This window comes from Panthera tigris, chromosome C2 (assembly GCF_018350195.1).
Source record: "Panthera tigris isolate Pti1 chromosome C2, P.tigris_Pti1_mat1.1, whole genome shotgun sequence".
NCBI classification, from domain to species: domain Eukaryota; kingdom Metazoa; phylum Chordata; class Mammalia; order Carnivora; family Felidae; genus Panthera; species Panthera tigris.
In genome coordinates this window covers 69045176-69056350 of record NC_056668.1, presented here as the reverse complement: position 1 = coordinate 69056350, position 11175 = coordinate 69045176, and the positions used below count along the sequence as shown (strand labels likewise).

At 48.9% G+C, this 11175-nt stretch overlaps 1 pseudogene; it reads right to left on the bottom strand.

Annotated features, from left to right (window-relative positions):
• Window positions 1-8385: 8385 nt before the first annotated feature.
• Window positions 8386-10299, bottom strand: LOC102969554 (annotated as a pseudogene).
• Between the last annotated feature and the right edge of the window lie 876 nt (window positions 10300-11175).

Here is an 11175-nt window from a genome sequence, read left to right as displayed (position 1 = left end):
CTCACCTCTGGTGTACGTCTTCTCCCAAGGTCCAGCCTCAAACTCCAGCCAGAAAACACCCCTCTTCCATTCTCTTGCTGGTTGGGGGGTGGGGGGGGGGCTTTTTCTGGATCACTGGCCTTAAGAGAGCTCATCCTCACCTTTTTCAAGCAGGAAACTCCCAAGCTTTCTCAAATACACACCCAGAAGGCCCCCATGAATACCACTGGTCTCAACTCATACAGGATGGGAACATGTTATCTCATCTATTTTGTGTTTATTTAATGGTTGTTCTTCGATTGTTTTTCTGGCAGTCCATGGGTCCAGGATGCTATCTCAGACAACAGACTTCCAGAGTACAGAGGCCTGAGAACACTTAGTACAAAGTGACTGGTTTGTAAAAGGTCTAGTAAATGGATGTTGCTGTTGTACTGCTATAGAGAGGCAAGGTAGGGGGGCAGCATGTGAAGTGACCAGGAAGAGGAGGAAGCAATGTGGTGTGCACATGTGGTGTGGTCTGGAAGGGAAGATGAGATGCTGGCTGCTCACTGTGGGCAGGCACAGGTGACACACGTGATTAGGCACTGCCCACCACCCCATCTCAAGGGGCAGGGAACAGCTAGCCATACCAAGTTCTTCGCCAGGAATGTGTGCCTGGGGCTGCCACAGCTTCTGACCTCTGGTTGCTCCCTAAGCAGCTGCCACGGCTGACACTATTTTTAGCTGAACAGCAGCCTCTTCCCAGCCTCCTCTTCTCTAGCTTATTTCCATGACCCCAGAGAAGCCCCTGAACTTTCATCCTGCCTCTGGACCCTGAACCTCCCACTCCCCCTTGAGGCTTACACTAGGTCATCTTGCAATGTTGTTTTGTGGGGATGTTTGGAAGGAAATGAATACAGGGCAACTGGGAAGTCAGTTGTGAAATCCGACACTTATCTTTTAAACCAGGAAAAATCAAAAAGGAAATGCATTAGGTCCAGGGAGAGCATTCCCTCTGGCCCCCGAAAGCAGATACCTCCTGGGTCCCACTTTCTCTACAGGGTCTGCATATTGATGGCATCCCGTCACTAGCACTGACAAGCATTTTCTGGTATGTTTCTGTCTTCTCACTAAAAATGGGAAAGAAAATTTGCACTAATATGGGCACCCCTGTTTCCTGACACTCTATTAGACTCTATTCATGGTTTTTCTCATATAAATCTTACAATCCATGAGCTAAGTGAAAGGACCCACCCAGGGTCACACAACCTGTAGTTAGCAGAGCTGGGATTCAAACCTAGTACTTTGTGACTTCAAAACTTACCCCTGAAAACAAGAGTGATCTATCCCCAGCCCTTTAGACTGTGAGCTTTCCAAGGCAGGAAGCCCCATTACACTGGTACCTCCCACTGGGCTCCTTAAATCCTGTGGATTGACTGAACCACCAGCTTCCAGAAAAGAAAGAGGAAAACATACTTGCCATCCACATGCCAGTAAAATATGAAGAAATACATGCCTTCTTGCCCTCCACCACCTTCTTAGCTGACTGGAGGAAAAAAAAAAAAAAAAGGAGATAGGTGTCCAGCCAAAAGTGTTCAGACCATTCCAGAGTCAGTGATAACCTTTCCCAGTCCCAGAAGCACCTCTCAACTTCAGGGATTCTGAGAAAACAATTCATTCACTCATCACCCAGCAGATATTTACTGAACACCTACTATGTGCCAAGAACCATACTAGCTGTTGGGGATAGCAAACAAAGGAGTCATTTTCTGTCCTCATAAAGCTAGTAGTATAGGAGGAACAATGCTGGGTTTCAGAGGCATTTGTGGGGTAGTGACATCTCCCGACGCACTACCTTAAATTTAGAGCTCAGGCAGTTTTGTGGGAGGAGGAGAAGAAGTAAAGGAAACCAAACTCGTTGCTATGCAACCAGGATGATATATTCTTAGCCAGAGCAGGCAGAGCAGCAGCGTGGTGCAGGGAGTGGGTGGGGGGAGGAGAAGTGGGGAAGGAGGAGGCCCAGGAGTACCGAATGGGAGGCTCGTTGTGCACCACCGCTGCACACACAGGCTTCCTCCCTGGAGCAGGTAACAACTGGACACTGCACAGAATCATGCTCACCAGAGGTAATCAGAATATTGTGGGGACAGCCCCAGGAACCACCGAGAGAAGGCCTCCTGCCCAGCTGCAAAAATCCTCGTTCTTGGGCCTGAAATTAACCTACCATTATTAAATCCAGGTCTGTACTGAATACCAAAAAGGGACAAAGAACAGCATAAAGCTGGGCGTGCTTCTGGCCTGGGGAAACATACAGTTCATCAGGGGAGTAAGACATACATGCATAAACACAGCATCAACAAGTACTTATTAAGTACCTCCTCCATGTGTCTTCTGCAAAGTGCAGGACACTGTGGTGCTGAGGAAGGGCTCATGCTGGTGGGTCAGAGCATGCAGACGACAGATAGCATGGTGCTGACAGACAACTAGGGGGACTCAGGCCTGAGAGCTAGACCTGGCTTGGCCACACATGGGCTCAGCACAACCTGTGGCAAGGCTCTCTGGGCCTCAGTCTCTGGATCTCTGAAATGAGCAGTTTTTATACACCTGAGTCCCTGACACTATAAATGCTACAGGACTGCAGAGATAGCAGAATTGAGTATCAAATGGAATACTCAGGAAACGCTATATGGAAGAGGGAGAAATTGAGGATGTAGTGGGGGAAGGAGTCTAATCTTTTTGGAAGGTCTATTGTGTACCTCTACCTGAGGATAAAGAATAGTTTCCCCGGGGCACATGGGTGGCTCAGTCCCTTAAGTGTCCCACCCTTAATTTCAGCTTAGGCCATGATTTCAAGGTCGTGAGATCAAGCCCTGAGTTAATTTCAGCTTAGGCCATGATTTCAAGGTCGTGAGATCAAGCCTGAACCTCAGGCTCAGCACTGCCTGAGGTTGCTTAAGATCCTCTCTCTCTCCCTAGCCCTCTACCCCTCCCACAAGAGCTCTCTCTCAAAAAAAAAAAAAAAATAGTTCCCCCATTTTCAGAGTTGAAGAAGCCTAGCCTCAAGGAGGTTAACTAACTTACTCATAACCACACAGCTGGTAAATAGTAGATGCAAGATTCAAACCCAGGCCCACCTGGCTCCATGGTCTGTGCACTTTGCACTGGATCACACTGCTTCTCTAAGACAGTAAGACTTGGATCAGAATTGGGTATAAGAAGAACTGCAGGAAGTAACAGGGGCAAAGACACTGATAGGCTGAAAAATTGCTAGGGTTAATAAGGGAAGGTTCCTGGGGATAAGAACAGAGCTGTGAGTGTGAGGAGGGTGCAGTGAATAGAAAGAATGAGAACCTGGCAGTCCCTGGCCAACCCTCTGCATTGCGCTAAATGCTATGGAAAAGAAAATGGTATATTAAACAGTCCTTGCCCTGAATTAATTTGCAACCAGGGTGATAAAATGTGAAAATTAACAATTAGTGAAATGTTACAAAAATTGTCAAAGAAGGCATACAAAAATAAATCATAGCACAGTTTAAATGCGGGAAGTGTTGCTTCTGATTTTGGTGGGCACAGGAGATTCTGTGTAGAAAGGGGACTAGAGGCAGGCCTTAAAGGATTCAGAGGGAGGATTGGGGGGGGGGGTGGAAAGGAGACAGTGAGGGCATGTGGGGCAGGAAAAATCTCATCCATAGGAGAAAAAGCAGGAAACATGCTTTGTGGAAGACCATTTCACTTAGAAGAGCTGGTGGGAAACACTATAGACCAGTTGGGTTGTGTGAGACAATAGGGGCCAGGCTAAGGGAATGAAGGGTCCAATCCTTGACCAGAAGGCTATGAGAAACCACTGGCTGTGCTCGGGCAGGGGAGTTTAAGAAAAGGAAAGCAGCAGTGCTCAGAGAGCCAGAGAAGGGGACTGATAGGCATAGGACGAGAAGGGTCCCAACTAGGGGATGGTGCTGAGGATGGCAAGCAAGGACTAGTCTCCCAATTATTTCAAGGATGAACATGAAAGTCCTTGTGACTGGGGAACAGGAGAAGGAGGAATCAAAAGTAATCTAACTTCAAACCAAGAGAATCAGAGTCCCATATTCAGAACTAGAGAAGCCTAGCAAAAAATAAAATTGGGGGAAAGGGTGATGATCAGGTTGATCAGTTTCACATTAGACATTCTGCCTAAGGTTCCTCTAAGATATTCAAGTGAAAAAATGATGAATCACAAACTCAGGAAAAGGAAACCTGAAGCTGGGGGGAGGGCATGAGGGGTCACCATTCACCCAGGGTGAGACAGCCCTCGGCTGCTCCCTAAGCCCCCAGGGAAGGCAAGTCAGCTGCTCAGTGAGTTAGGAACTGTATGTCCTGATAAGAGAAGAGAATGGAAACAGAATCCCTGAGCCAACATTTAATTATTCCCATCAATAGAGCAAGAGAGGCCCTCAAACAGGGTCAAGCCCAGAAGAATCTAGTACACTTCCCTCCCCAAGAAGGACTTCTTTCTGTGCTCTAGTGAGGAATCACAGCCTTGCCAGGAACAGAAGATCACAGGGAACCTTGTCCAGCATTTTGGTACACAGACACAGGATAAGACTCTGGAGTCAGAACAATGTGGGGACAAATGACAGTTGCTCCACCTAAGTGTACATGGGCTGGCTGTCCACCCTGTCTGAAAAGTAAATAAGACAAGTGTCTTAGTGTCAGGTACCTGGCATAATGTAGGGCATACAGATGGCATGAGTTAAATGTTAGTTCCCTTCAGCTCCACCTGAGAGCAGGCCTTTTCATTCCCATCCAGTTGTCAATGATATAGTTTTTCCATTAATACTACTCAGAAGACCCAGTTAGTTATACGCTCTGAGATAGCACAAAAAATGTCAATTTCCTCTTCCACCTGCCAAATGTTGCATGTTTCCCCTGGAGCTGGGTTTGGGGAACCATGAACTAAATTCCATCCTCATGATAAAATCTGACAGACTTAAAGCAGAAGGGGGGCGGATATAACTGCTTTTCTGTAAATACAGCTCAGGGTTCCCAAAGTATCAACTCCACCTGATTGTCAATGGCAATTGAAATTCTACCATTAGAGATCTACTTCTTCAGTTTAACATTCTTCTTTTAAATATCAAATTCTCCCATGAGGAAAGCTCATTGAGCTATTACCAGTCAATCATAAGTTACAAAACGTACATTAACTTATTAGCTGCCTGAGAGAGCAAGAATTCTGATGCCTTGGAGAGGAGGAAGGGGTCATTTTGGAGCTGGATCACTGATCCTATTTGGGGAGACTGAAGTGAGCTAGAAACCAGAGGGTAAAGGGACCTAAAAGAGCAAGCTCACAGCTTCACCAGGATCTACCTTGATCACTGAATGAGAGGGGTCATAAAAGAGATAACCTGCTGGCTGGAAGTACCAGGTGACAATGTGGGACCCTGAGGGTATAAAATGAGAGTCAGCAAGACAGTACCTCCCTGCACTTCCCAGTAGCAGAAAGGCAGCAAAGCACCATAGAAAAGCCATCTCCACTGCCCACAGAACCAATATAAAAGGGATCACGGGACACCAGGAGAGAATGAGGTTGGAGCCAGGAACCAGTCCCAGATAATGCAAAAATTCTCAGCTATGCTTTCCTTGCCCCCACTACTCTCCTGAAACTGTTCCTTCAGAGATGACCCCTGATGTCCTAACATTCAAACCCCAGGGTTCTACCTACCTACCTCCTCAGCAGATTAAAAGCCAATGCCCACACCTTCCTTGAAACCCCTGTGTGAGGGAATCCCAGGCACCTTGGTGTGACCACTCTCACTTTCCTTCTCACTGAGACCCAGGCTCTGCCTTGCTCCTCTCTGCACTCACCCCCTTGTTCCTAAAAAGGCAGAGGAGCCATAGCCCAGCAGTTCTCAGCAAAGCAGGAAAGAGTCACTCCAAAGAGTCTCTACCATACAGAGCCTAGCATATGGCTGGTACATAATAAATTACAGATGTAATAGAGACAATTATGCATTTCAAATGCTGGCCAAATTATGGGTCAGAAGGATCCCATCATAGGAAGCCACAGAAGGTACAGCTCTTGGTTGTATTTCTGAGGAAGCTCCACTTATTCAACATTGACACCTGGACTTAGACACACAAACACCTATTCAGCATATTTTCTCCAAAGAACAACCTAAAAGGGTGCTATCAACCTCATGGCCCTTTGCCTCCTCAGTATTCTGGTCTCCTATATCTAAGGAGGCGTTCTTACAGAAGACTGCATCATCACAGGAAAAGGTCCCATGGATTGAATCTGAGAGGAGAGAGCTTCTCTGATACACAGGGACTCTCCTCGTCAGAGCCAGCTTCCCCAGACCCTCCTACTGCAGGCCCTCTAGCATCCTCCCTGACCCTGGCCTTGCCCAAGATGCACCAACTATTTCTGCAATGAACTATTTCTGCCATCCCACATCTGATTATATGTACCATGACACAAACATCAGAGAACAACATCAGAGAACACCACACTCCTAAACTTTGGGCCTCATCACCCCACTGTCTTCCCTTTCCTTCCAGCAGAAATGCCATGGCAACGATGCCATGCTCTCCCCCACCAAGTGGGAGCTCTCTAAGGACCAAAGCAATGGTGAAAAGCCACACATTGGACCTTGATTCTTCCTCCCTCTGTACCTACCACTTCCCTTCAGCACCCAGCAGGACACTCTGCCCATGAGGGCACCCCTGTTCATGCCAGTGACTGAACGATGCATAGAACTAAGAGGCCCCAGGGGCATCACCGAAGGGAGAGATGTAACTACAGGGGAAAAGGTGGAAGGAGAGATGGCAGACAGGGAGGAAATGGAGGATACCTCTGTGACCTCAGCAGTTTCTGACATATGCTATCTTAGCCACCCTTTATATCTTTGGCCCTGGCCCTGATCACTGAGATTCACCCTTTCATCTGCTCCTCCATCTCTGCCCATTGAGTGTGAAACACTGAGATTTGTCAGATATTCTGAGCACCAGAACCCATGCAAGAAAGTTGCCAAGGCAACAGAACACTCCTCTCTGGTATAAATACTCACGGGTGATACCCCTGGTGGAGTAGAGCACAAACACCTCCCCCTCCTCCTTTAGTCAGATCTGGCAGACTTCAAAGTTAGGGGAGCCATGACTGGTTTTAGCAGGGGGAGTGGCACAAGGAGGTTCCTCCAGACCAGCTAAGTCACTGTCTAATGGACAATCCAGCAGGGAGAGAGGACGTTGCAGTTCTGATTAAATGTTTAGCTCTCACTGGGCCCAGGGGTGGGCATGGAGGCCCAGGGAAGGCTGGAAGGGTGGAAGCAGCATGAACTCTGGTTGGGGGAGGACACTCCTGAAGCCACAGTACCAGGACAGGCCCTGCAAACCCTGAGATGCCAGCCTGCTGGGGCCACTAAGAGATGTTGGAAACGTATGCTCTGCCTGGGGCTGCTCTGACCTCCCCTCTCTTCTTTTTCCTTCTTTTTTCCCCCTACATCTTAATGTTTATGCCTCTTTCAGATGTCTAGTGGTTGGCCCAAGGTCTGAAGGTACCTGTGTGCACACAAACACATCACAGACACCCAGGAAAAGAGTTTGTTTCCACACATGGGCATTCAGGTCACAACAGGGCAAATTACCTCTGGGCCTGTGTAGGGCAATTCTTACTCTGAAAGCAGACACAGGTGGGCTGGGACAGAAATAGGCGAGACAGCAGGCACAGGCACTCTGGTTACTTTTCCTGAACCAGAATCAGTTAAGACCACACACTAGGGCCAGCAGAAGAGGGCTCACCACACGAAAAGATACATGTTTGCTGATGTTTTCATAGCTTCTTTCATATACACAGATGGAGGCTTGGTCACCCTTGTCCCCATTGCTCACAGACCACAGCCCAGGCAAAGGGAGAGAGGACCGGGAGCACAAAGCAGGATCCAGAAAGATGATCTACTGTTGCCCAAACTTTCATGACTGACTCTGACTTCAGGCATAAACTCTACTAAGTTCACGCTTCCCAGGGTCACTAACAGCCATAGCCAACACCCTTTAGAGTCCAGAGGAAAAGAAAGAAAAGGCAAATGCCCCCGCCCAGCTTGGCAGTGCCATTCTCCTCAGGCAGAGGCCACTGAAGGGCTGGTGATGGGCAGGGCTTGATTCAATGTCTTCTGTTGGGGTCAAAGGCCAGGCTGGTCAGGCCCTGGGAGCTGCCAGAGCATGTTTGAGAATCAGCAGAGTAATGCTGCATTTAGAAAGACAGAGGCTGAGCCACTGAGACTGAGAAAGCCCAAGGGCTTATCTTCTTTGGGAAGACAAGACTCCTCCATTCCTGGAGAAGTGTCTATGGCTCTCACACCATGAACACCACCTCTCCCAGCAATAAGTAAAGCACATCTGGGCGGAGAAAGGAAGGATGGCCTTGGTGCAGCCAGCAGTGGAGGGTCCTCACTCAATGAGCTCCAGAGTAGGCAGGAAATATGCAAAGTGGCTATCTGGCCCATAGCCATGCTACCAGCGCTCAATGATCACCTCAATGCCCATGATGAGGTTCTCAGTGTTGAAGGAGATCTCAGTGTCCTTGGCTGCCTGGTAGTCATATAGGGTCTGAGCACAGAGCCTTTTTCCATTCAGCCCCATGGTCCACATGCTCAGAGCCACCATCTTAGTGCTGCAGCACTGGGGCCTCTTCCGTCTGTACCACACACAGCAGAGTGCTAGGTACTGATTCCTAATGGAGATCTACCCTGGGCCTTGATGAGGCTTGGGTCAGCCCTTTGCTGAGGTGGGTCTCTGGTTGGGTGAGCTGCTTCTGCAGGAAGGGACTCCTCAGTTCACCTGGCTGGGGGCTGGAGACAGACATGGTGGACATGGCCTTTTCCTTCTGCTTGAAAATCTTCCATGCATGTGCTGGCTGCTTACACACAGGCTCCTGTTCCTCTCTATTCCTTGAAACTACTTCCTGCTGCTCACACTTCCCCTGGGGTCCAGCCTCACCGCCTTGTTCCTCCCGATAGCACTGCTCCTGGAGGGAGGCCTCACACAGCTCCTGCTCCCGGTGCTCCTGCTCCAGTGGCTGCCACTTCTCCTCTTCCCGCCACTTGTCCAGCCTGTGAGTCTCCTCCTCCTCCTCCTCCTCCTCCTCCTCCTCCTCCTCCTCCTCTTCCTCCACCTCTTCTTCCTCCTCTTCCTCCTCTGCTTTGGCCCAGAAGCTGTCTTTGCTGGCTCAGATATAAGACATGGTATTGATCTTCTGGTACACAGAACCCACAGGGGCCTGGGGGCCCATGTCCTGGAAATGGCAACTCTCCCCATGGAAGGCGCGGTTGGCACCTGAGGCCCTGGTTATCTTGTGTATTATGCACTCAGGCTCCATGTCCTCCTTGGCCCTCACATTGACTGTCACATGGGCCCCCTTCAGAAAGCTGGCCACAGTGCTGACATGGTTGGCACATGCTCCCGCACATCATTCACACCCTCACCTGTTCAGTTGATGAGGACAAATTTGGGCAAGCCAGAGTTGGGGTCCTTCACCCTGCAGAAGGCATATATCACCTTCCCACTGTTGAGCTCCTCCACCATCTCCTCCAGGTCCCCCTCGCCAGTGCCAGCCACATGGATGTCATTGCTGTTACCCTCATAGGTAAAGACAGCCCAGTCAGTCAGGAACTCTTGGTGACCACTCACATGTAGGCCTCCTGCATCACCAGCCTGCTCTGGCTCAGGTTTGTAGCCATGGCGAGCCCCATGGTCCCCACATCACCGCCATTCTGACCTCTCTTATTTTCCATACTTCTTCCCAGACCCACTAAAATACAAATTGCACAAGAAACAATGCTAGAATCAAGCGTCCATGTCCCAGTGCTGTTCCAGGAAGACTGTGCCCTTCACCCCTGCCCTAAGCTAACAGCATTCCATTCACATGTCCATCTCATCCATCCCCTGCATCCAACCCACACCCAGAGCATCATATTTTTGCCCATTCCCTTCCCTAGATCCCAGTCCTCCCAACTGTAAAAAGTAGTAGAGGGGAGCTTTCCTGTCCTCCCTCCAACTCCAAAATTTCTGGAAAACCAAAAAGATGAAATTTTGTGTGTGAGGACTCCTTGGAGAAACTCTTCTAAGAAGTAGTCAGTACCAGCAGCCCTACTGTCAAAGTTAGGGGGCCCCAGGAGGGTCCCCAAGTGTCCCAGTTCTCATGCTTTGAGGGCGGAATAGAACAACAATCCAGAACAAGGATCTTACATTCATTTCCCCTTACCATCCACATCCTCACCATCACTCCCCACAAATCTCCATTATACCTAGCCTAAGCTACTCATACATTAGGAGCCACATCCCAACATCACTCTGTCCATTATCACTGCCCATCTCACACTCACTCAGCCTGCAGGACCAGTGGACTCAGCCTTCCCAAAGCTTTCCACAGGCGCACAGCCCAAAGGACTCCTCCCCCAATTCTTGAAGACCCATCTGCACCAATTATGTGACATATCATACTCCGCATTTTATTATTTATTTTTTGGAGGTCCCACACAGCATTTAGAACAATGTTGTGCACCTAGCAAGCACTAAATGAAGATTTGTTTTAGGGTGGATTTTTAAAAATCATTCATTGTTCAACAAAACCTGGTAACATAAGTCTCCAGGTGTCCAAGACATCCCTCCAGAAGGAGAAGGGAACTCCCCACATCTTCTGCTGCATTTGCCGACATACCTCTCCTCACCCTCTTCTAAACACCATATTCCTGCTCTGGCCTGAAACATCCTTTCCAGTTCCAGTTACCCAGACTGTCACAGCTGCTCTACCCCAACAAACCTTTCCCCTACTCAGGATGGCTCAGAACCCCACTCCTCAACCTCTGACATCACTAAACCATCTTCTGAATTTCCTGTGGAGCACAAACAAGGTGGAATTTGTTAAAGCAGATTCAACAAGCCCTGTATAACAAACACTCTGGGATGTGCACTTCCGTGACCATCTTTTGTCAGGTCACACCTTGCATCAGCAACCTGTGTCCTGGCTTAGGACTCTAGGACCTCTTAGTTGCCTCGAACCTCCACTCAGAATTTCTGAACATGCAACAGCCACTAGGCTTTCTGGCAAGAAACTGGTATTGTCTCTCCCTGTGAGGAGACTCTAAAGACTGCTGCATTCTACCCTCCTCTCAGAGGTAAAGCAGACACCAGGGCCACCTCATTTGTCCTTCCAGGTTCCCTGACAGTAGGCCTAGAATC